General features: G+C 39.6%; 1 protein-coding gene across 14 annotated transcripts in view; it reads left to right on the top strand.

Annotated features, from left to right (window-relative positions):
* The window catches only part of SYTL4 (synaptotagmin like 4), a 196,502-nt gene that overhangs the window by 89,794 nt on the left and 83,131 nt on the right, over nt 1-23,577 (top strand). The window contains exon 1 of one of the 14 annotated variants that reach the window (XM_012538146.3): nt 1,946-2,081. The exons of the other annotated variants lie outside the window; for them this stretch is intronic. The gene's annotated coding sequence lies outside the window, so the exon portion shown is untranslated. Of the gene's footprint in view, nt 1-1,945; nt 2,082-23,577 lie in introns of those variants that run through there. 14 annotated transcript variants of the gene reach the window in all.

Genomic DNA, 23,577 nt, shown 5'->3' with positions numbered 1-23,577 from the left:
TTTTCTTTCCCCTTTAAGATTTTTCCAAAAAATCTATATTATCAAAGCCATACTTGCTTATTATAAGAAAGTTGAAAAATACAAAAAAGTAGGAGGAAAATAAAAACTTCATTTAGTTTCACCACCTAGAGATAGTCACTGTTAATATTTTCCATATTTCTTTTTAGCATTTTTTCCATGCATATCTACTCATATTCACTAATTGTTGTGATCATATTTTATATTAATGTATATTACTTTCAATTAATACTAGAGCATAAGCATTTTCCTGTCATTATGATCTATGTGTAAATATCATTTTATTGTCTAGATAATATTCTATGACTATACTATAATTTATTTAACCATTGAACCATTAGGGTTTTTTTCCCTAGTATTTTATTATTCTAAGTAATACTGTGATTAACATAATTGTACAAAAAGTTTGTGTACTTTTCTGTTTCCTTAGGAAACATTCATTCATTCATTATACAAATATTAGTGAGGACTTACTATATGCCAGGCACTATGCTAGGTGCAAAATTTTTGCCTTGGGTGGCATGTTGTCACCTACTGAGATAAGAAACAATGGAGGAGGAGCAAATTTAAGAGAAAATGTTTGACTGGATGTGTTGAGTTTGAGACGTCCAAGTGGAGTTGCCAAGAAAGCAGAGCTCAGTGAAGAGGTCTGGATAGAACTACAAAATTACAGTTGTGGCCATATAGATGGTGTAATTCATGCCAAGTGAGTGAAAGATCATTTAGGGAAAGAGTATATGTAGCCTAGTCCTGAGAATGTCTGGCTTTCAGAGGTCAGATAGCAGAAGTGGAATATGCAAAGGAGACTGAGGAGAGGGCAAAGGGATAGGAGGGAAAGCAAAAGAGTATGGCATCATAGATGCCACAGGAAGACTTTCAAGGAGGAGGAAATGGTTAACAGCGTTAAATGTAGGGGAGAGGTCAAGGAAGATAAAAAGGGAAAAATGCCCTATTTATTTATTTAATATAGCTTTTTTGACATGGAGGTCATTGGTTGGGTATCTTGTTGAGCACAGTTTCAGTGGAGTGTTGGGGGAAGGAAGCCAAATTGCTGAGTAAGAAGTAAGGGAATAGAAATTGCCCATAAAGAGGAGCTGGAGAGGTACCTAGTGTGTAGGGAGGATTTTTTTTTTAAGATGGCAGAGACTTGAGCATGTTTAATTGCTTATGACAGATGAGAGGGACTTGAGCATGGTTAATGGCTGATGAGAAGAATGGAGAAAGAGAGAGAGGGAGGGAGGGAGAGGGGGGAGAGGAATCTGTAATTACTGGGTAAATATAAACATTTTAAAGTCTATTGATATATATTGCTCACATGCTTTCTAAAAGGGTTTTAAACCAACATACACTCCTACTAGCAATTATGAAAGAGCTTGTTTGAACACTTTGTCTTCATTAAGTGTTATAAAAACAAACAAACAAAACCTTTGCCAAAGAGTTGCATTATGGTTCTAATTTGCTCTTCTTTGATTACTAGTGAGTTTAACCAGTTGTGTCCATGTGTGAATTTAGTCTATGTCCTTTCCCCAAAACGTTTCTATTTTAGACAGACAGTTTTATTTGCTATAAAAAGTGGAAAGTCAAAGGAGCAGAATAGTATCATTATCTTCCCAAGTTATACGGTCTCGAGCCTTCATCTTCTTAGAAGTACACAACAATTTGACAACTTTTGGCTCAGGCTGAGCGGAAGAGAATGATGATGTATCGTCTGAGAGAGTGACCACCCATGGAACCCAGGTCTAGTCTTAGACTGCTATCGACAGGCTTCAAGCACCCTTTGCTAACCGGGGCCGGCATCCCTCCAGTGCCTTAAGGCTTTAGCTCTCGGAGCTCCCCTTCGCTAGGCGCGGCCCCCTACCAAGGAGCCCGGAGCGCTGTGCGGCCCCTTTAAGAGTCCAGCTCCTCCCCCGCTCCAGGGAAAGTTGCAGCTTTTTCCGCCTCCCGGGAGGGTAAGAAGGGCCAGCCGCCAGAGTGGGGTTGCGGTCTTCCCGGACTCGGAGACCCTCCCCTGAATCCGGTACTGGGACGTCTCGCCTTCTCGCGGCACCTGTTGCAGGTGACAGGTAGGTCCGTGGTCCGCGACCGCCCCTCCGCCCTCTGTCCGGGACGCCTCCTGGGCCCCCAGTACCTTTTCGCTGCCTAAGCGCCCCCACCCCCATCTCGGGGACCTGCGCGCTTCCCTACCCCCTTCCGCTCTCCTAGTCTCTCCGTGTCCCTAGCTGATCCCCTGTTCCCTCTCTCCGTCCGCCTGTGCGGACCGCACCCCCCACGCTTTGACTCCCGTCTGTTGGGGCGGTCCCTCCCCACCATTCTGCTTTCTCCCTGCCGCCCCTGACCATTTCCCCGGCCCATCCGTCGCCGCCACGGGCTGTGCTCCTCGGGGCTCTGCTTCCTTCAGAGTGGCCGACTTTTCCCGCCCTCCGGAGCCCGGGGCCCCTCCCGGGAGCTGGCCCTGGGGGCGGGGGTGGGGCCGAGCTCCTAGCGGGAACTGCACCCTCCGGGGCGTCGAGTCACCTTTTCGGGGGTGTCTCTAGAAGCGCCCGGCGGTCGCGCGGGGTCTGGGCCCCGCACTCTTTCCGGACCTCTGACCTCGCGGCGTCCGCTTCCCTGCCCACGGTGGATCCGCCGCAGCTTAAAAGACTGGAGGCCGATTGGCCCCGAGCCCTGCCTCAGTGGGCACCTTCTGCGCTTGGGCTGGGGACCCAGCTGTGTGCTCTGGAGCTGAGCCGCTTTATCTTGCCATCCTTCCAGCAGGCAGCGGGGGTACGCTTCTGGAGGAGGGTCCCACAGCCCTCAGAAGGGACACAGAACGCTTCCGTCTTCTGTGATGGTTTGTAAAGGGGCAGAAAAGATGTTCCTCCAGCCCTTAACGTTGAATAAAATGGTTGGGTTTTTTGGTGGTGAAATCATTTGGTGAGAATTTTGGTGACTCAAACAGGTGATGTTTCTCATCAACCAAAGTTTTCTTCCCCCAGTAGCCTGCCAGCTTCTTCAGGACCAGAGGACCTAGCATTCCAGAATACTGCTTTAGGCAGGGTTGATCCTAGGCCTTGTACATTTGTGCCAGATATTAGTCTTCAGTACATCTTGTACCTTCTATTTTTAACTGGCTTCTTTTCTGCTTTCAGCTCCCCATCCCCACCCCTCATAAATCCATTAATATTAAGGTGTTAATGACCTTATGTGTTTACCCGCTGGTCTGTGGAGAGAACAATGTTTAATGCAAAGAGTTGAGGCCCTAGTGAAGTTTTCTGCTGTAGTTGTAGCTGTTGGTGTTTTTTTTTTTTTTAAAGCACCTGCTGGAAGTCCTAGTAGAAAAAGACCACCAACTTGGCTTGTGAGACTTTTCCTAGCAGGGGATGAACATTTCTGGTAGCACAATTTCAGGTGCCTCTCACTAGGCTAGAGCAGTGAAATGAAGTTTGGAGGCCTGTTCAGGGACAATTGGTCTGTGAGTGTATGTGGCATTCTGATTTTTTTAAAAAAACATTGTTTATTATTATTTTTAATTAATTTTTATTGGAGTATAGTTACTTTACAATGTTGTGTTAGCTTCTGCTGCACAGCAACATGAATCAGCCGTACATATACATATATCCCCTCCCTTTTGGATTTCCCTCCCATTTAGGACCCCACAGTGCATTAAGTAGAGTTCCCTGTGCTATATAGTAGGTTCCCATCAGTTGTCTATTTTATACATGGTATCAATAGTGTATATATGTCAATCCCGATGTCCCAATTCCTCCCTGTGGCATTCTGGTTGATACTCTCTGAGCTTTTCCCCTTAAAGGCTGCTACTAATCATGGTTGTTAGAATTCATTGAGCCAGGGACTATGATAAATTCTTTACATAATTATCTCACATAATCCTAATGATAAGTGTATGTGCTAGGCACTACAATTATAAGCATGCTATGATGAAAGGGAGACTCTGAGAGTTTAAGTGCTTTGTCTCAAATCACCCAACTAATGAGGGGCAGAGCTGGGCCATCTGACTCCCGAACTGTGTTCTTATCCCCTATCACACCACCTCTGCTGTCTTGGATGTTAGGAACACTAAATAGCTCACAGGTGAGGACTAAGTGATTAAAAATTTCCCTTCCAAGCTGAAGCCTAAGTTTTGGTCCTTGACTCCACCTCAGAGGCACTGCAGAGACTTTGGACCACTTACCTCACTGATGTCTTACCCACTTCACTTCCAACATGAGGCTGGTTGCCACGTTGCCACTATAAGTACACACCCCTGGGTGTACCTAGTTGAATGAAACCTTCGGGGATCTCAACTCAGAAGGAATTGTCTTGAAGTTAGAGAGGGTGACCCTGGATTCTAGGGATGTGCGCCTGACTCAACTTTTTCTTTTCCTGCTGGCTAGGGGAGAAATGAGGGTGTGGAAAGTGATAAGGATTTCCCAACAGCCAGGACAGAGAGCCTGAGGGTGAGTGTGTGCTTGTTTTATCATGGGATGGATGGAGTACCTTAAGGAGGGACAGTCCACAAGAAAATGTCCTTTCTGATTCCATCTCTGGGTCTTTGCTCAAGTTACTCCTTTTTTTTTTTTTCCCCCTGAAGAGAGACTTTCCCACCCATGACCACTCTCCTGCCATTAATTCATATTCATCTCAAGATTTAGCTCTAAAGTCACCTCCTTTGGGACAGCCTTACTGAACACACTGTTCCTTCCCCTAAGCAGAATTACCAGTTATTCTGTGTCCTAAAGCACTTTGTTTACACCTCAGGAAAATTCCTTAACACCTCTCTCAGTTGGTTTTCCACCTGGAAGGTACCTCTCTGAGTACAAGGTCTACATCTTAGAGCTCCCTTTGTCTTGAGCACAAGAGATTAACAAATATTTGTGCTAGGAACTGGGAATACCATGCCTTCAAGGGCCTGAGATCAGGTGATGGTGGGATTGAAGTACAGAAGACACCTTTTTGAGGCACTTGAAATCCGACAGCTCGGAGTTTGTATTTAAATGTCACCTTAGTGAGGCCGTTCTTAACCACCCTATTTAAGCTTATAACCCCTTCCATGAACATTCTATATGCCCCTTCCCTACCTTATTACTCTAATGTAATATATTATGTATTTTATTCATTTTTCTTTCTTATTGTCTGTTCCTCTCCCCCCTCCATAATGGAAGTTCCATGTGGGCAGGGATTGCCATCTGTTTTATTCACCAGTGGACCCCAGCATCCATAACAGAGCCTGGCACATCCTAGGTGCTTGCTAATATTTGTTAATTGAATTAATGAATGACATTACCATGCTAGGAAATGGCATTCTTTTGTGTTCTCCTGGACCTGAAACTAAGTGTCCCCAGTCTGCCCCAGGCCCAGTTTTCACACAGCTTTGCTTTGAGAGTGCATGCCTGATGGCAACTTTGACCTAGTTGGAAGTACTTCCTCTCTTTTTAAGGCATGAGTCTCTGGATGGAAACTTCTAAAGTTTAAAGTGGAAATGTGAAGATGCTGTACTTCTTGTGGGTAGGAAGGGGGGTTGCACTTAGAAGAGGGAGTATGGCTTGTCAGATGTCTTGAGGCGTTTGTTCAGTGAGCTCATAAGAAGCTGGAGAAAGTTCCTGTGTGATAGGGAAGTGAACAGCCCAAACGAATAAAAGATGCCAACCAGATTAAGCTTCTGGCCTCAAGTCACTCAGCCTTTTAGGCATGAGGTAGTTATGAGATTATGAACTTTATGGAAAAGCCATTGCTGATTACTATTGGTGTAGTACTTGACGAGTTTTATACTAGGAGAATTATACAATGTGAGGAAACCACTGTGTAACAGAAAAGAAAAAAATAGTACTGTTCTATTTAAATGCTTTGAAGTATTCAGAAAGAAAAATAAGGCTAGAATCTTTTAAAAGACAGGCTTGGAAGGAGTTGGACCCTTGATACAGTGGTAAATATGTGATTTTCCACAATTTGATGTATGGTAACTTCTCTGAAACTGAAGTTTGTACAAAAAACTTCTACCCAGCCTCCTCTTCTACTCAGTTTATCTCCCCAACCTCTCAGCAGTGGAGTGACCCAGAGCTCAGTCCATTGACTTTTCTCTATCCAGAATCTTTCCAGATGCATTCATCCAGCCACATGGCTTTATTTTCTTTTTTAATTTTTTTAACATCTTTATTGGAGTATAATTGCTTTACAATGGTGTGTTAGTTTCTGCTTTATAACAAAGTGAATCAGCTGTACATATACATATATCCCCATATCTCTGCCCTCTTGCGTCTCCCTCCCACCCTCCCTATCCCAACCCTCCACGTGTTCACAAAGCACCAGCTGATTTCCCTGTGCTATGAGGCTGCTTCCCACTAGCTATCTATTTTACATTTGGTAGTATTTATAAGTCCATGCCACTCTCTCACTTCGTCCCAGCTTACCCTTTCCCCTCCCCATGTCCTCAAGTCCATTCTCTACATCTGTGTCTTTATTCCTGTCTTGCCCCTAGGTTCTTTATGACCTTTTTTTTTAAGATTCCATATATATGTGTTAGCATATGGTATTTGTTTTTCTCTTTCTGACTTACTTCACTCTGTATGACAGACTCTAGGTCCATCCACCTCACTACAAATAACTCAATTGCCTTTCTTTTTATGGCTGAGTAATATTCCATTGTATATATATGTGCCACATCTTCTTTATCTATTCATCTGTCGATGGACCCTTAGGTTGCTTTCATGTCCTGGCTATTGTAAGTAGAGCTGCAATGAACATTGTGGTACATGACTCTTTTTGAATTATGGTTTTCTCAGGGTATATGCCCAGTAGTGGGATTGCTGGGTCATATGGTAGTTCTATTTGTAGTTTTTTAAGGAACCTCCCTACTGTTCTCCATAGTGGTTGTATCAATTTACATTCCCACCAACAGTGAAAGAGGGTTCCCTTTTCTCCACACCCTCTCCAGCATTTATTGCTTCTAGATTTTTTGATGATGGCCATTCTGACTGGTGTGAGGTGATACCTCATTGTAGTTTTGATTTGCATTTCTCTAATGATTAGTGATGTTGAACATTCTTTCATGTGTTTGTTGGCAATCTGTATATCTTCTTTGGAGAAATGTCTATTTAGGTCTTCTGCCCATTTTTGGATTGGGTTATTTGTTTTATTGATATTGAGTTGCATGAGCTGCTTGTAAATTTTGGAGGTTAATCCTTTGTCAGTTGCTTCATTTGCAAATATTTTCTCCCATTCTGAGGGTTGTCTTTTCATCTTATTTATGGTTTCTTTTCCTGTGCAAAAGCTTTTGAGTTTCATTAGGTCCAAATTTGTTTATTTTTATTTCCATTTCTCTAGGAGGTGGGTCAAAAAGGATCTTGCTGTGATTTATGTCATAGAGTGTTCTGCCTATGTTTTCCTTTAAGAGTTTTATAGTGTCTTAGCCCCATGGCTTTAAATGCCATCTGTCTGTACACTCATCATTCCCAAATTTATGTCTCTGTCCCAAGCCTTTCTTCTAAGCTACAGCCTCATATATCCGATGGCCTATTCAACATTCCTACTTGGATATCAAATAGACATCTCAAATATAACTTGGCCAAAACAGGACTCTTTCTTTTTCTTTCTTTTTTTTTAATTGAAGTATAGTTGATTTACAATGTTGTATTTATTTCTGCTGTATAGCAAAGTGATTCAATTATATATACATGTGTATATGTGTGTGTGTGTGAATGTATATTTATATATGTATATATATTTATATATATATATACACATACATACATACATACATACACATATATATACACACACACATATTTTTTGCCACACCACGGGGCTTGCAGGATCTTAGTTCCCCGACCAGGGATTGAACCCACGCTCTCAGCAGTGAAAGTGTAGAGTCCTAACCACTGGACCACCAGGGAATTCCATATACATTCTTTTTTTTAATATTCTTTTCCATTATGATTTATCATAGGATAATTGAATATAGTTCTCTGTGCTATATAGTAGGACCTTATTGTTTAGCCATCCTTTATTTACTACTTTGCACCTGCTAATCCCAAGCTCCTAATCCATCCCTTCCCCAACTGCCTCCCCCTTGGCAACCAGTAGTCTGTTCTCTATGTCCACGATTTTGTTTCCAAAACAGGACTCTTGAGTCCTCTCAAATCCCTAGCCCCTTCCCTCAGCCTCCCCAATCTCAGTAAAATGGCACCATCATCTATTCAGTTGCTCAAACCAAGAACCTAGGGTCACCCTTGATTCCTGTCTTTCTCTCACCCCCCCCACACCCAATTCATCAGTAAGTCCTGTTGACCTGAACTTCCAACCATGTCATTATATTCTTTATTTTAATTTTTTTTAAAAATTGTTTTATTTATTTTTAGCTGCATTGGGTCTTCATTGCTGCGTGCGGGCTTTCTCTAGTTGTGGCAAGAGGGGGCTACTCTTTGTTGTGGTGTGTGGGCTTCTCATTGTGGTGGCTTGTTGCGGAGCACAGGCTCTCGGCGTGCAGGCTTCAGTAATTGTGGCACGTGGCCTCTGTAGTGGCTCATGGGCTCTAGAGCACAGGCTCAGTAGTTGTGGCGCATGGGCTCAGTTGCCCCACGGCATGTGGGATCTTCCCAAACCAGGGCTTGAACCCATGTCCCCTGCATTGGCAGGAGGATTCTTAACCACTGTGCCACAAGGGAAGCCCCATGTCATTATATTCTGTCACGTCTCCATTTCCTCTGTCACCCTAGTCCAAGCCACGACATGCTGCAATAAGCATCTTTGCACAATACTCAATGATGTATGTAGATCTAGATAGACACACAGAAATATTTCTGTGGGATAGCTTTCTAGTAGAAGAATTGTTGGGTCAAAGGATATGCACATTTAAAAAATGTGAATAGGCATCACAAAAGTGTCATCCAAGAGGATTTACAATCTCACCATTGAGAGTGCTTTTCCTCATGCCCTTGAATGGACAGTCTTTAATTTTTGCCAATCTGATAGGTGAAAAATAGCATCTAACTGATTTAACTTTCATTTATCTGGTCACTAGTAAGGCTGAGTATCTTCATGTGTGTTAGCTATTTGTATTTTTCCTAAGACTTGCTCCTTAATATCCTTTGCACATTTTTCTTTTGGATTATATATTTCATTTGTTTATAAGAACACTATTATTAGGGATATTTAACCATTGCCTATTATACAGTGCAATTTTTTTTTCTCTTTAGTCTGCCATATGTCGTAACTTTGTTCGTGATGTGTACCCTCTCATAATCAGATAAAACATACTATAAAACATTTAAAAAACATGCTCATTAGATTTGGCAATTAGGATCTCAGTGATGACATCAGTGCAGTAGGAGGAGAGAGGCAGATTGTAGAGGTTTGGGGAGAGAGCACTTAGAGGGACTGATAAGGAATACAGTATACATTTGGAAGAGGCTTGGCTATGATAGGAAGGACAGCGTTTCCTATAGACAGTGGGGCACAGGGGAGAAGAAAATGTTAATTTCGTTCCCTTTTAAATATAGGAGAGAGATGAGCCCATTTATGTGTAGATGGCACAGAGCCTGATCCATGCAAGGTCGCTGAGGAAGCAGGAGGGTGGGGACTTCAGAGTGAAAGAGGTGAAAAGACGGGTTTAGAGAAAGGGAGGTAGCTCTTTCATTGAGACAGGAGGGAAAGAGGGCAGGATTGGTGAAGCTGTGGAGGAGGAAGGAGCTATGGAAGGACAGGATTTTGCGGGAGGTTCCAACTGATGAGAGCATTGAGGGGTTGGAACAGCATTTGAGAGGGATGAATAGAGGAGCTCTTTAGAGGCAAACCATCCAGATTGCCACATCATAGTGAGCCTAGAAAGGCTTGGATAACTTGAGTTTGTCTCTCACCAAGTCACAGAACCCTGTATCCATTCTCTCCAACAGCACTCATCAGCCCAGGTGTAGAGACAGAGTGGAGTCAGTCTAGTTTGGGGGATTTTTCTGGGTGCTGTGACAGACATATAAGAGGGTAGGAGACTGGACAGTGCTGCCAGAATAGTTGAAATGACGGACCACTGTGGCTTTCATATCTGTGTCTATCTAAACCTACCTTGAACTTGAGTAATTCGTAAGAGATGGAAAATTTCCATGACCTCTACACTGTTTCTTGTTTGTATTTCTGTCAACTCAGGCATCAGAATAGCTTTAGTATCAGTGTCTTTAAACTATTGTTTGTAATTTATCAGAAAGTATGGGTTGATTTACTGAGAGCCAACAATGTGCCAGTTTCTAGGCTAGGTGCTTGAGATATAGTGGAGAAGAAGGTAGACGATGGCCTTTTTTTTGGTAGAACTTATTTCAGCAGGGGAGGTATGTGTTAAAAAAAAGAACATAATATATAATCAGTGATTTAATCGCAATTGTGAGAAGTTGAAGTTCGGCTTTTTAGAAATCAAATTTAAATTTATTTATTTATTTTAATTTTTATTGGAATATAGTTGATTTAAAATGTTGTGTTAGTTTCTACTGTACAGCAAAGTTAATCAGTTATACATATATAAATATCCGCTCTTTTTAAGGTTCTTTTCCCATATAGGTTATTACAGAATATTGAGTAGAGTTCCTTGTGCTCTACAGTAGGTCCTTATTAGTTCAAAACTGATTTGCATTTGCCAACAAAGTATGCGAGTACTTCTTACGTCTTCCCTTTTAAAATTAAATATTGTCTTTAAAATTTTGCTTAATTGATAGGCAAAGATAAAAATAATCTTTATTACCAGTTAAGAGTGAAACTTTTTCTTTTTTACATCTATTGGCCATTTGATCTTCCTCCTTCAAGAATTATCTGTTCATGCTCTTGGTTTATTGGACACTTACCTCTTCTTATTTTTTACCTCTTCTTTTTATTTTTCCATGTTTGAAACCATTAACCACCTTTCTCTCCTCCCTTATCTCTGGAACACTAAAATATATCTTACACAGTCTCTCTGGCCATTCCCTTTTGATCTCCTTTGAACTTCTTTCTTACCTACTTTGGAAATGTTGGTGTGCTTAGGAATCTGACTACATTTTTATTACTTGACCCAATAAAAGATAACATATAAATCTTCCATTCTCTTCTCTGCATCCCATTCACCAGGGGTAACAATATTAAATTTGTATCCCCTTTCAGACATTTTCCATGCCCATATGAAATATTTCCTTTCTTCCTTCCATCCATCTATTCATCCATCCATCCATCCTGTCTGCAATTATATGTTACAAAATACAAATGGAATTATAGTATATGTTTTGCAGTGTATTTTTTACTTAATATTTTTGGCATGCTTTCAATGTCAATATATATATAACTACCTCTTTTTTTTTTTTGGCTGTGCCCCCCGGCATGCAGGATCTTAGTTCCCCAACCAGGGATCAAACCTGTGCCTGCTGCAGTGCTGCAGTGTAAGCTTGGGGTCTTAACCACTGGACTGCCAGGGAAGTCTTCTACCTCTTTCTTTTTAACAGTGACATAGTATTCCATTATATGTATGTACCATAGTTTATTTAATCAGTTTCTTATTGATGCTTAAATTGTATAATTTTTTTTGCTGGTTTAAACATTGAGCATCCTTATGATATATGTTTGTGCATCTACTTGAATATCAATAGGAGAAGTTTTTCAAAATGGAATGGCTCCATTGAAAAATGGTCAGTGTTGCTAAAGATTCAGAGAGGTCTACGACAATAAAAACTGACTACTGTCCATTCGATTTAGGAGGTTCTTGTTGACCTTAGAGCAATTTCAGGGGAGTGGAGGGAGGAATTCTAGACTTTGGTGGGCTGAGAAATGTTTGGGGATATGAGGAAGTGGAGGCAGTGGATATGGACAATTCCTTAGAGAAATTTGGCTCTGAAGAGCAAGGAAAGGGTGGTAGTAGGGGAAGGGTTGAGATCCAGAGAAATTTTTTCTTTTCTTCTTCTTTTTTTTTTAAATTTAGGAGGACTTAGATGTCTTTAAAGGCTGATGGGAAGGAAGAGGTAATTGATAGAGCAAAGTCCTTACCGAGTAAAGTCCTCATGCCAGATGGGAGAGGATCCAGAATGAAATGGAGAGATTACCCTTAAACAAGAGGAAGGACATTACAGTTGGGAAGAACAAAAAGTGAACAGATATAGATGAAAATAGATTTATAGATTTGGTGGCAGGAACTTGTCTAAGAGTGTTTATATTTCCCTATGATGGAAGAGGAAAGGTCATCCTCTTAGAGCAGGGGTTGAAGTGGAGCAGGGTTTGGGTTGGAGTATTGAGGTGCTTGAGGAAGGTTTGAAATACTGTGGTGAGCAGGAGAGCAAGCTAGGACTAGGGAAGCATAGCTGGAGTGTCAGGCAGTGTTGAAGTGAGCTTGGCAACCAAGAATTCATATTGATCATAATCTACCAGATTGTGATTATCTTCTTCAGTAGATATCAGTAGTCCCAGTGCAGGCATAACGCACAACAGTTGGGCTCTCCTAGGGTTACGTTTTTGTTAGATATTTGCAATGAAAATGGGTTATTGAGGATATTGACAAGAGTGCAGTTGAAACAATAGAATCCAAACTGTCTAGGAAAGGAAGTGAAGACAGGAAGGAGCTGACAGGGTGGGAGTGAAAGGTCTATGGAGGACTACTTCCCTGCTATGAGGTCTGAGAACTGGTGTAGGGCTGGGGGAGGTCATTGAGTGAACAGGCCAGAAGGACAGGGGATTGTAGTTAAGAGTGGGATATTTGAATTAATGATATCAAATGTGGAGAAGTCCTGGGTGATAAGTTCTTGGGTGTGGCTGAGTATGATATATAGTATTATTATTATTATTTTTTTTTGCGGTACGCGGGCCTCTCACTGCTGTGGCCTCTCCCGTTGTGGAGCACAGTCTCCGGACGCACAGGCTCAGCAGCCATGGCTCAGGGGTCCAGCCGCTCCGCGGCATGTGGGATCTTCCCAGACCGGGGCACGAACCCGTGTCCCCTGCATCGGCAGGCGGACTCTCAACCACTGCGCCACCAGGGAAGCCCGATATTTAGTATTTTTGATGCCAGCTCATTCATTCAACAAATATTTATTGTGTGCATATTATGTGCCAGACAGCACTCTTGGCACTGAAGGGTACAGAAGTGAACAAAACAAAGTCCCTTCTCTCAAACAATTTATTATCTAGTGGGGGAGATTATTAATTTTTATAAAATAAAAGGGCATCCTCATTGATATGCTGATTACTGAATGTGTAATACTAAGGTCACATGTTTATGCATGTGGGGCTAGGAAAGTCCATCTAGACATTTTGAGTGCCTTGATTTATTGTAAGTTATATTAACTGAATTACGAAAATTCATATATCTTCCCCGCTTAGAACTTTTAAAGGTACTTTTATATGCTATGTCAGAATTGAAGACAAAACAAATATATAATACATGCAATTTGAACATTTTAGCAGTTTTAAATTTTTTATAATACTTCAGTATTTTTTTTAATATTAGGACATTGCTTCTAGCTATAGACCAGATGTTGATAATACATGTACTAACCTTGTTCTAGGGATTTGATGTAATGTGTCAAGTAATTATGGTTAAGCAGCTTAGGAGGGAAAGAGAGCTTGTATGTTAACACTTTATCTTTATTTTATATTCTCCAATTTTTACCTACTCTTTTGTGTACATATACTCATGTATACATTTATTAATGTTTTATTTGAAAGAAATTAGCATTTATTTTATGTCTTACAGGCCTTAAATAACACCTTAAAATTATCTGCCATATATATAGTTCAATTTAAGTTCAACTGCAGGTTATTTCACTGTGTTTAAGGTTTCTGTGGCCATAGCTAGATCACAGCATCCCTAAAATTAAAAAAGAAACCAAATGCATGAAATCACAGTTATGTGTGAACATGGGCTGGATTAGTCATGAACCATCATGATTTCTTATTTAAGGGGACTGTGTGAGTGATTTTTAGGTGATGTGGCCTACAAGAAAGAATTAGATGCTAGCTAGAGTTCAGTTTAGAAATCCCCACCATCTGTGACCCAGGCAGGAGAAGAGGGTCTTCCCTGGGGGGATGCTGGTTTATCAAAGCTTGTTGACTAAGGAAAGATAATGGAGTTTCACAGGGTGATGAGGCTTATTGAAAAATGACAATGTGTCGGCTATCACCAGACTTAAAAATAAAGTGTTTTATGCATATAAACCTGGATTTTAAAGCATTCTGTTCTTTTAGTTGTGGATTTTTTATCTTTTTAAAAAAGCTTTTGGGCTGTTAAGGAAAGTGACTTGGGCAGAGGAGGGGATGAACTGGCCATCCTTCTCCCCATTAACCTCATGGGGTTCTAGTGAGCCTGTCTGGCTCCTGTGAGAGGAAGCTTCTAAGAAGTGTACATCTTGCAAGCTGGAAAGCCAAATGGGATTTGTCTTAATAAATGCATTTCTCCTGTTGCTGAGGGGAGTGTTTAGACACATGGTCTTGTTTTCTACTTACTTCTATGTACCACGTTTATGGAGATCTGCCTTCTAGGATCGGTGGTAGGTTTAAGATGCCTGGAATTGCTGAGGAGCAGGAAAAGTGTGAAATCATGAAAATAAGACCACATTTCCATGTATCAAAATAACCACTCTGCAGGAGAAATATATATATTTTAAGACATCCCACTTCCCTCTGGCACTTACTTTAGAGAAGTATTAATATATATTATTTTAAGTGGGAATTTCTTCAAACTGTTTATGAACAGAATTTGGTGGTATTGAAAGGTAACCATGTGGATTCAATCTGGAGGAAACTGTCCCCATCTGTGTTTCTAAGAGCTAACAAAAGAGATTATATTTTAGTTACTCCCCCCATATATACTCCTACCATCATTTAGAAGGGGTGTCCTGGATGAGGAGAATGGGTCCTTTCCCATGTGTAGAGTTGCTCTGAGCCTGGTGCACGTTATTGTGTGGGGAGGTCAGGGGTAAGAAGGTAAGGTAAGGTAAGCTGGACCACTGGCCTTTCAAACATTCATCTGATATTAGCTGAGGACTTTTAAAAAACTGTACCTCCAGCTCCTGTGGGAAGGATGTCCCCTTTTCCAAATATTACCATGTACAAGCAGTATTATCAGAATATGAAGAGACCCTATAGCATAAAGAGCTCAGACTCTGGAATCAGACTGCCTGGGCTCAAAAACCAGACTGTTCCTTATAGGGCATATGACCTTGGGCAAGTTATTTGCTCGATGGGTGTCTCACTTTCCTCATTTGCAAAGAATTATAATAATAGTACCTACCTCATAATATGATTGTGAGACTAAATGACTCCATGTATGTAAAGTGCTTAGAAAAGTGCTTGGTACATAGTAAACATTATAGAAGTGTTAGCTGCTTTCTTCTTCCTTTCTTCTTCTTCTTCATCTTCATCAGTTGGTAGATATATTAAAAGGAGGTAAAACTGCAAAATGCCTCAGTACATGCAAACTCCACATTTGCAGAACCTATTTTGGAAAGGATTGTGGGGGACAAGAGAACCTTACTGCAAACCCAAAATCAGAATCTTGTAAAATTGAGAGCTATTATACATTTCTCATTGTTAGGGGAAAATGAAAAACACCTTGGCTACCATAACGCTTTTGAGAAAGGACCCCAGTGCGGGCAGGCCTGGGTATGTTGTCTGAGTTGTAGATTTGCTCCATGGGTGGGCTTGCGGGGGCCTGGACCCCAGCCGGCCACTGGGAAGCCTCAGTTGCCCTTTTGTTTTGTAGCCTTGATTCTCACACCTCTATTTTGTCTCCACTCTTGCTTTTCTTCTTTTTGATCCTAGTTTTTAAATTTATGCTATTTTGTTGTTTTATGCATCTCTGTGAGTCACTTTAAACTCTGTCTGGAACAGTGTATAAATAAATATCTTTTAAACTGATCATATCTAATTACTAATATTTGCTTAATATTTACGCTTGTCAGCTACCTCCCTGCAGAGAGGTGACTTTCCATCTGGGCAAGAATACTGATTCGATTTCTCAAATTTCATAGTAAGATTTCAAAACTGCAATTTGCTCATATATTTTCTAAAGCATATGGTTAATAATAATAAAATTAAACAGCTACCAAAATTGATTGCTTATTCTAGGCCAGGCACTATGCTATGCCCTTTAATCATGACATATATTTGAATCCTCACAGCCTTAAGCAAGAGCTGTTATTATTAATCACCATTTTTACAGATTGGGAAACTGAGACTCAGGGAGGTTGAGTAACTGGCCCAAGGTCACACAGCTAAAAAGTAGTGAAGCTGTGCTTGGAACCTGGCTCCAGACCCAGTGCTTGTAGGTACTTTTCTATGCCATACTGCTCTTAGTTAGAAATGTAGCACATCATTGGAACTTCCCTGGTGGCACAGTGGTTAAGAATCCACCTGCCAATGCAGGGGACATGGGTTCGAGCCCCGGTCCGGGAAGATCCCACATGCTGCGGAGCAACTGAGCCCGTGTGCCACAACTACTGAGCCTGAGCTATAGAGCCCACAAGCCACAACTACTGAGCCCGCGTGCCACAACTACTGAATCCTGTGTGCCTAGAGCTCGTGCTCCACAACAAGAAATGTCACCGCAATGAGAAGCCTGCGCACTGCAATGAAGAGTAGCCCCCACTTGTTGCAACTAGAGAAAGCCCGCACGCAGCAATGAAGACCCAATGCAGCCAAAAATAAAATAATTAATTAATTAAAAAAAAGAAATCTAGCACATCAGAACTCCAAGTCCTAGTAGAAGAGACTGTTCTGTGTTACAGAATATTCACAGGTCCTGCAGATTTTACACCAGTGTTAATTCTTCAGTATGCCCCTTTTCATCTCTACTACCATTGCCCTCTATTTAGGGCTCTCATTATCTTCCCCCTGGATTTATACCAGAGCCTCCTCAAATCTATATTCTGAAAAACTGTCAGAGTGATCTAATGAGTCCTTGCCTTCCCTAAAAGTCCTCAGTCGTTCCCATGGTCAAAGGCTAATTATCCATGTTTCTGAGCATAGCATATCAAGCTCCTCCTTTGATCCCCACCTACCTCTTCCACATCCTTCCTTACAATTTGATATACAGTATCAGTGCACTCCTTGCCTATACCAGATTGCTTTGTGCCTCCGTGCTTTTGCTTTTGCTTTTGTAAATGCTGTGCCCTCTACCTGGTTAACTAACTGGTAGACATTATTTACAGCTAGTTCATGTGCCACTGTTGGTGTTTCTTTCTAGTCCCCTTTCCCCAAGCTGGAATAGGTGTACCACCTTAGCATTCCCATAATACCCTGTGTGTATATTTCTTTGATTACCATGTTCTTTTATGATTATTTAACTATCTCCTTCGATAGACTGTGTGTTCTTTGTGGGCAGGTACTCTGCATTGTTTTGTCCTTAGCCAGCTAGCACAGCACTTAGCACATAGTTGGCCCTCTTAACTAGTGAGCATTCTGTAAACAGTGCAGAATGCAGAGCTCCAGGTCAGGGGAAGAAGTAGGATTTTGAAGGCCTGAAATCACACAGACATTCAGAGATAACTACCAGCACAGGAGAGGGAGGTCTCACAGAAGAATCTTTGGGACCAGATACATTTACATTATTTAATCTAGGATCCAGAAGGGACTTGAGGAGATGGGAGTTGAAAGGGACAATTGATAAAATAACCAACACAGTATCTCAATGTAAACATTTTGTTGACTATAAGCAATGTTGCATGCTCACTCAGCTGGTTACCAACCAAAACGATGTTCTCAGTTGGTGCCTTTGTGCATAGGTGGCTGGATCCAAACAAGGGGATTTAGGGAAGCCCTGCATCCCTGGAAGCTTTCTTTACTACATGGAGTTCTTTTGTTTGTTTGTTTGTTTTGAATTCTGCAGACTCACCACATAACCTGTTTTGGTTTCATTTTTCTGTGCTCTAAGATCCACTCTCTTTTACCTTTAGATTTTCAAATAATTAGTTTTTTTCCCCAAAGTGGGCTGGATTTTGCTAGCTATGCTTCATTCATGTTTTAGAAACCCACACATGTAATAGGTATTAATTCTGACAGTGCTAGATTGGTCTGCTTCAGACACTATAATTGCCTTGGTCACAATTAGTTAATAGAGTCCACTTTGGAATGTACCTTATGGCAGCACAAATCCTTATTCATTAAGTTGCCCTACTTGCATCAGGCCAACTATATTATAGTCATCAGAATGATTTATTCTTTCCTAATTAACATATAACTATATGCAAGCAGAATCACAATAATACATGTCAATTCATAAGAATGATTTCCCTTCACCCTTCTTTAAGCAAAGCATTTCCCAACTTTTTTGATCACTCTCCCTTACTACCAAAAATTTCAATCACCCCTAATATACATATATTTATTTACAAACTATATATTTGCCACTGTCCTAATATTATATATTATAAAGCATTTACAAAAATAGAAATAAAGAAGGATATGAGATGAAACGAATGCTTTTTAGATTATTTTAATATTTATTAATAGTGTGACAACCTTTGCTCTCATTTCAATGAGAGCAGTGACATTGTGCGCTTCGTTTAAACAAAATCTTGGTTTATGATACAGCTACCTGAAGGTCTGATTCTAAGTTGTTTATTTTTATACTTGATTTTAATGACTGTTGTAGCTGAGTAAAGGATACCTCACAAAACATATAAATCTAAAAATAAAAAAGTGCATTGTTGGATGCACTTACTAAATAACAATACACATATTGTAGTTTCAGGTAACAATTATACAAACGTTTTGTTGCTGTTCCATCTTCTCGGCTCTCAGCATGCTGTCTTTTCCCATTTTTAACAAATGGTTCAAAACTCGTGGAACTTCTTCATTTGGAAGAGTTAGACGATGAAGTACATCTTTTAAGAAACAAAAATAATAATAGAAACATTTTCATATCTACTCTGTATTATTTATTCTTTATAAAAAGCCCCTTTGATGTAAAACAGTTTACTGTTTGAATGCATTTAAAGTCTGCTACTGCCTTATAGGTATTCTAGGAGTGTAAAACTGCTGATTGCAAGGTTTAGTTACATTTAGTCTTAAAACTTTAAAAAGCAAATTTACTGAGTTATAATTTGCATACAATAAACTGTGCATATTTAAATTATACAAGTTGATAAATTTTGACATCTCTCTATACCCATGAAACCATTACCAAAATCAAGAAAGTAAACATATCTATTACCTTCAAAAGTTTCCTTATGCCATTTTGTAATCCTTCCTTCCTGTTTGTATTATATCCCTCTTTTCCCACAACCACTGATCTGTTTTCTGTCACTATAGATTAATTTGCATTTTCTAGAGTTTTATATAAATGAAATCATGTACTACTGTGTGTTCTTTTTTGTCTGATTTTTTTCAGTTAGCGTAATTATTTTGAGATTCATCCATATTGCTGTGTGTGTCAGTAGTTCATTCCTTTCTATTGCTGAGCAGTATTCCATTATATGGATATACCACAATTTAAAAAAAATCCATTCACCTCTTAATGGGCATTTGGGTTGTTTCCAGTTTTTGACTATTATAAATAATGCTATTACTATCATTCACATGCAAGTCTTTGCATGGACATATGCTCTTGCTTTTCTTGGGTTAATACTTAGAAATGGAAAGTCTAGGTCATATGGGAGATATATGTTTAACTTTTTGAGAAACTACTAAAATGTTTTCCAGTGTGGTTGTATCATTTTACATTCCCATTGCAGTGTGCGAGAGTTCCAGTTGCTTCAAATCTTGGCCAACATTTGTTATACTTTTAATTTTAGCTGTTCTGGTAAGTGCATAGTGGTATTTCATTGTGAGTTTAGTTTGCATCTCCCTAATGATTAATGATGTTGAACATTTTTTCAGGTGCTTATTTGTTATTTATATATCTTCTTTGGTGATGCATTTGCTTAAATTTTTGGTTCATTTAAAAAATTTAGTTTTTTTTTTTAATTATAGAGTTTTGAGAGTTCTTTGTATGTTCTGGATACAAGTCTTTGTCAGATGTACTATTTGCAAATATTTTCTTCAGTCTATATAGTTTGTCTTTTTATTTTCTTATTAACATCTTTCAAAGCACAGAGTTTTTAGTTTTAATAAAGTCTATTTTAGCAAGTTCTGGATCATGTTTTAGGCATCATATCTAAGAAATCTTTACTTTTTTTGCATATGGATATCCAGTTTTCCCAGCATCACTTGTTGAAAAGACTATCATTTCTCCACTGAATTCCCTTGCATCTTTATCAAAAATCAAATGACTATAAACATAAGGATTTATTTCTGGACTCTGTTCTCTTCCAGTGTCTATCTGTATGCCACTACCACACTCCCTTGATTACTGTAGGTTTATAATGTCTTGAAAACAGATTGTGTAAGTCTTCTAACTTGGTTCTGCATATGTTTTGAACCTCACAATATATTGTTTTCTAATTTTTTGCTTTAAGGAGTCAATTATATTTTTAAAGGAAATTTAAATAAGAAAATAATATTTTTACCCACATATTTACTATAGCATGTGTTCTTCATTACTTTTTATAGACCCATGTTTCTATTATGTGTATCTGGTATTATTTTTCTTCTGCCTGAAGGACTTCCTTTAACATTTTTTATAGTTGCAGGTCTGCTCGTGATTAATTCTTTCAATTTTTGCATGTTTGAAAAAGTCTTTATTTCACCTCTGTTTTTGAATGACACTGGGTTTAGAATTCTAGGTTGACAGGTATTTTTCTTTCAGTATTTTAGAGATGTTCCACTGTCTTCTCATTTGCATTGTTTCCAATGGTAAATTTGCTTTCATCATTATCTTTGTTCTTCTGTATCTAATGTGGTGTTTCCCTCCCACCTCCCACCTCCTGGCTGCTTTTAAGATTTTCTCATTATCTCTGGTTTTAAAAATTTTGACTATGCTGTGCCATGTGCTGCAGTTTTCTTTCTGTTTCTTGTGCATGAAGTTCATTGAGCTTCTTGGATCTGTGGATTCATAGTGTTCATCAAATTTAGAAAAAAATTTGGGCCAGTATTTTCTCAAATATTTTTTCAGTGCCCCCATTTCCTTTGGTGACTCCAATGACACGCATATTAGGCAGCTTAAACTTGTTCCATAGCTCATTAATGCTCTGTTCTTTTTCTTCAGTAATTTTTCTTTCTGTTTCATTTGGATAGCTTCTATTGCTGTCTTCAAGTTCAATAATGTTTTCTACTGAAATGTGTAATCTGCTGTTAATCCAATTCTGTGTATTTTTCATCTCAGACATTGTGTTTTAATCTCTAGGTTTGATTTGGGTCTTTTTAACACCTTTCATGTCTTTATTGAACTTTTTGAAATATGGAATACAGTTATAATAATTGTTTTAATGACTTTGCTAATTCTAACATTTGTGTTAGTTCTTGGTCAGTTTTTGATTAATTTTTCTTCTCATTGTGCATGTATTTTCTTGCTTTTTTGCATGCCTGTTTATTTTTTATTGGGTACTAGATATTGTAAGTTTTACCTTGTTGGGTGCTGCATATTTTTATATTACTAGAAATAAGCTTGAGCTCTGTTCTGGGATGCACTTGAATTACTTGAAAGAGATTGATACTTTCAGGTTCTGTTTAGATTTGTTAGGCAGGACCAAAGCAGTGCACAGTCTAGGGCTCATTATTTCCCATTATGTAGGCAAGACCCTTCTGAGTACTCTGCCCAGTGCCCTGTGAATCATGAGGTTTTCCAGTTTGACTGGTGGAACAGGCACTACTCCTTGTCATGTGTGAGTGACAGGCACTGTTCTTTTCAATCCTTTCAGCTGGAGTTCTTTCTCTGGCCTAGGGTAATTTCCTCACAGGCATGCCATGTGCTGATCAGTCCTTTGCTGAATACTTGAGGGAGACCCTCTGCAGGTCTCTGAAGACCTCACTCTGTGTGGCTCTCTCAGGTACTCTGTCCTATGAACCCTAGCCAGACTTTTAGCTCTGTCACCTCCACTCGGGGAGTTCACCAAGCTCTGCCTGTATTCGTCCTCCCTGCACCATGGCCTGGAAACTCTCTCAAGACAGTGAGCCTGGAAAATCAGAGGGCTCACCCTATTTGTTTCCTATTTCCCAAGGATCACAGTCTTCCATTGCCTGATATTCAGTGTCTTGAAAATCACCATTGTTTTATGTATTTTATCCATTTTGGGGGGTGGGGGGTCCAGGCAGGGTAAAAATCCATCCATTCTTGGCCAGAAATAGAAGGCCACTGACATTTTATAATCCCAAATTTTCATGACCAATTATAATTTGTAGCCCAATTTCAATTCTAATTTTTCAAAAATGTGCATACCATCATGTTTCTTGACATAGGTAGATCAGTTCTAAATATCTGTTCAAAAGTATACAGAATCTGACATGCAGTGATGCAGATCTTTTCATATCACTCATCAGTTTCTGTGTAAAACATACTATCATTTGCTTAACAATAGCAGTTTGATTCAGGGTTTCTTGGTTAAACTAATATCCTTTGAAAGACACTGGTTTACTTTTTCATTTTCAGTGAGGTATAAACTTTACCAAAATTGTCCATTGCCCTTGGTCCAAACAGCAAAATGCTTTTGTCATATCACTTAAGTGGGACATGACTGATAATGGAATAGAATTTATGTGCAAAACCAGCACATCATTATTACTTGTGGGTTTAGAGGACTAATTAAATACCAATTCAGCCTTTGTGCCCTTGAGCATGGGTCAATATTTCTGGAATTCACTGTCACCTCTAAAGTTGTCAGCATAGTTTCTCACTTAAAAAAAATGCCTGAAACTTTAAATGGTGTCTAGATGCAGTTTACCTCACACTTCATCTGTATTCTTTAACAGAAAATAAATGTCACTTTGTAAGACCCAGTCACATCTTAAAACACAAATGCACATATAAAAACTGACAAAAATAAAAATAGCTAAAACTTGGAGTGCACTCTCTGTGTTTACATTACTTTAAACACTACATATTTTAAAAACTCATTGAATCTTTATAACAAGCCCAAGGTGGTAGGTATAGTTATTATCTTCCTTTTACAAATGAGGAAATTGAAGCACTGAGAGGTTTAGTCATTGCCCAAGGTCACTCAGCTAGTAATTGATGAAGCCGGGATTCAAATTCAGGCAGTCTGAGTCCAGAGGCCATGCTTTTAACCATGACACCAGTCTGCCTCAGGAAAATAAAAATACTTTGCTCTCAGCTCTAGTACCACTCTTCAGTTTCTGTGAGTTTAAGTTTAAACATATAAATACAAATAGATTTCTTGGTGAAGACATTCAGTAAGCGTTTATTGAACTCATATTGTGTATCAGACACTATGCCAAGTAAGCTCTTGGGGGTATGAAGTCCAGATACAGTGCCTCCCTTCAAGAAGGCCACATCTGGTGGAAGTTTCTAGTTTGAGCATAAGTATTACCATCTTCACATTTATATGTGCATTGCATGTTTGGGAGAGGGAAGGTTACCAGTGTGCCCAGCAAATTAAACATGGAAAAATATGTTTTATTTGCTGCCCAGTGCAGGGACATTATTTGATGTTTTTCTAATTCACACCAGTTTCCATTTTGGGGACACCACAATGATTTTAAAGTCAAGTACTGTTCTTACAAGGACGTCTATATCTTTGATAATCTTTTTTATAT

This window comes from Orcinus orca, chromosome X, assembly GCF_937001465.1.
Source record: "Orcinus orca chromosome X, mOrcOrc1.1, whole genome shotgun sequence".
Classification (NCBI taxonomy): Eukaryota; Metazoa; Chordata; class Mammalia; order Artiodactyla; family Delphinidae; genus Orcinus; species Orcinus orca.
This window is presented reverse-complemented; position numbering and strand designations above follow the sequence as displayed.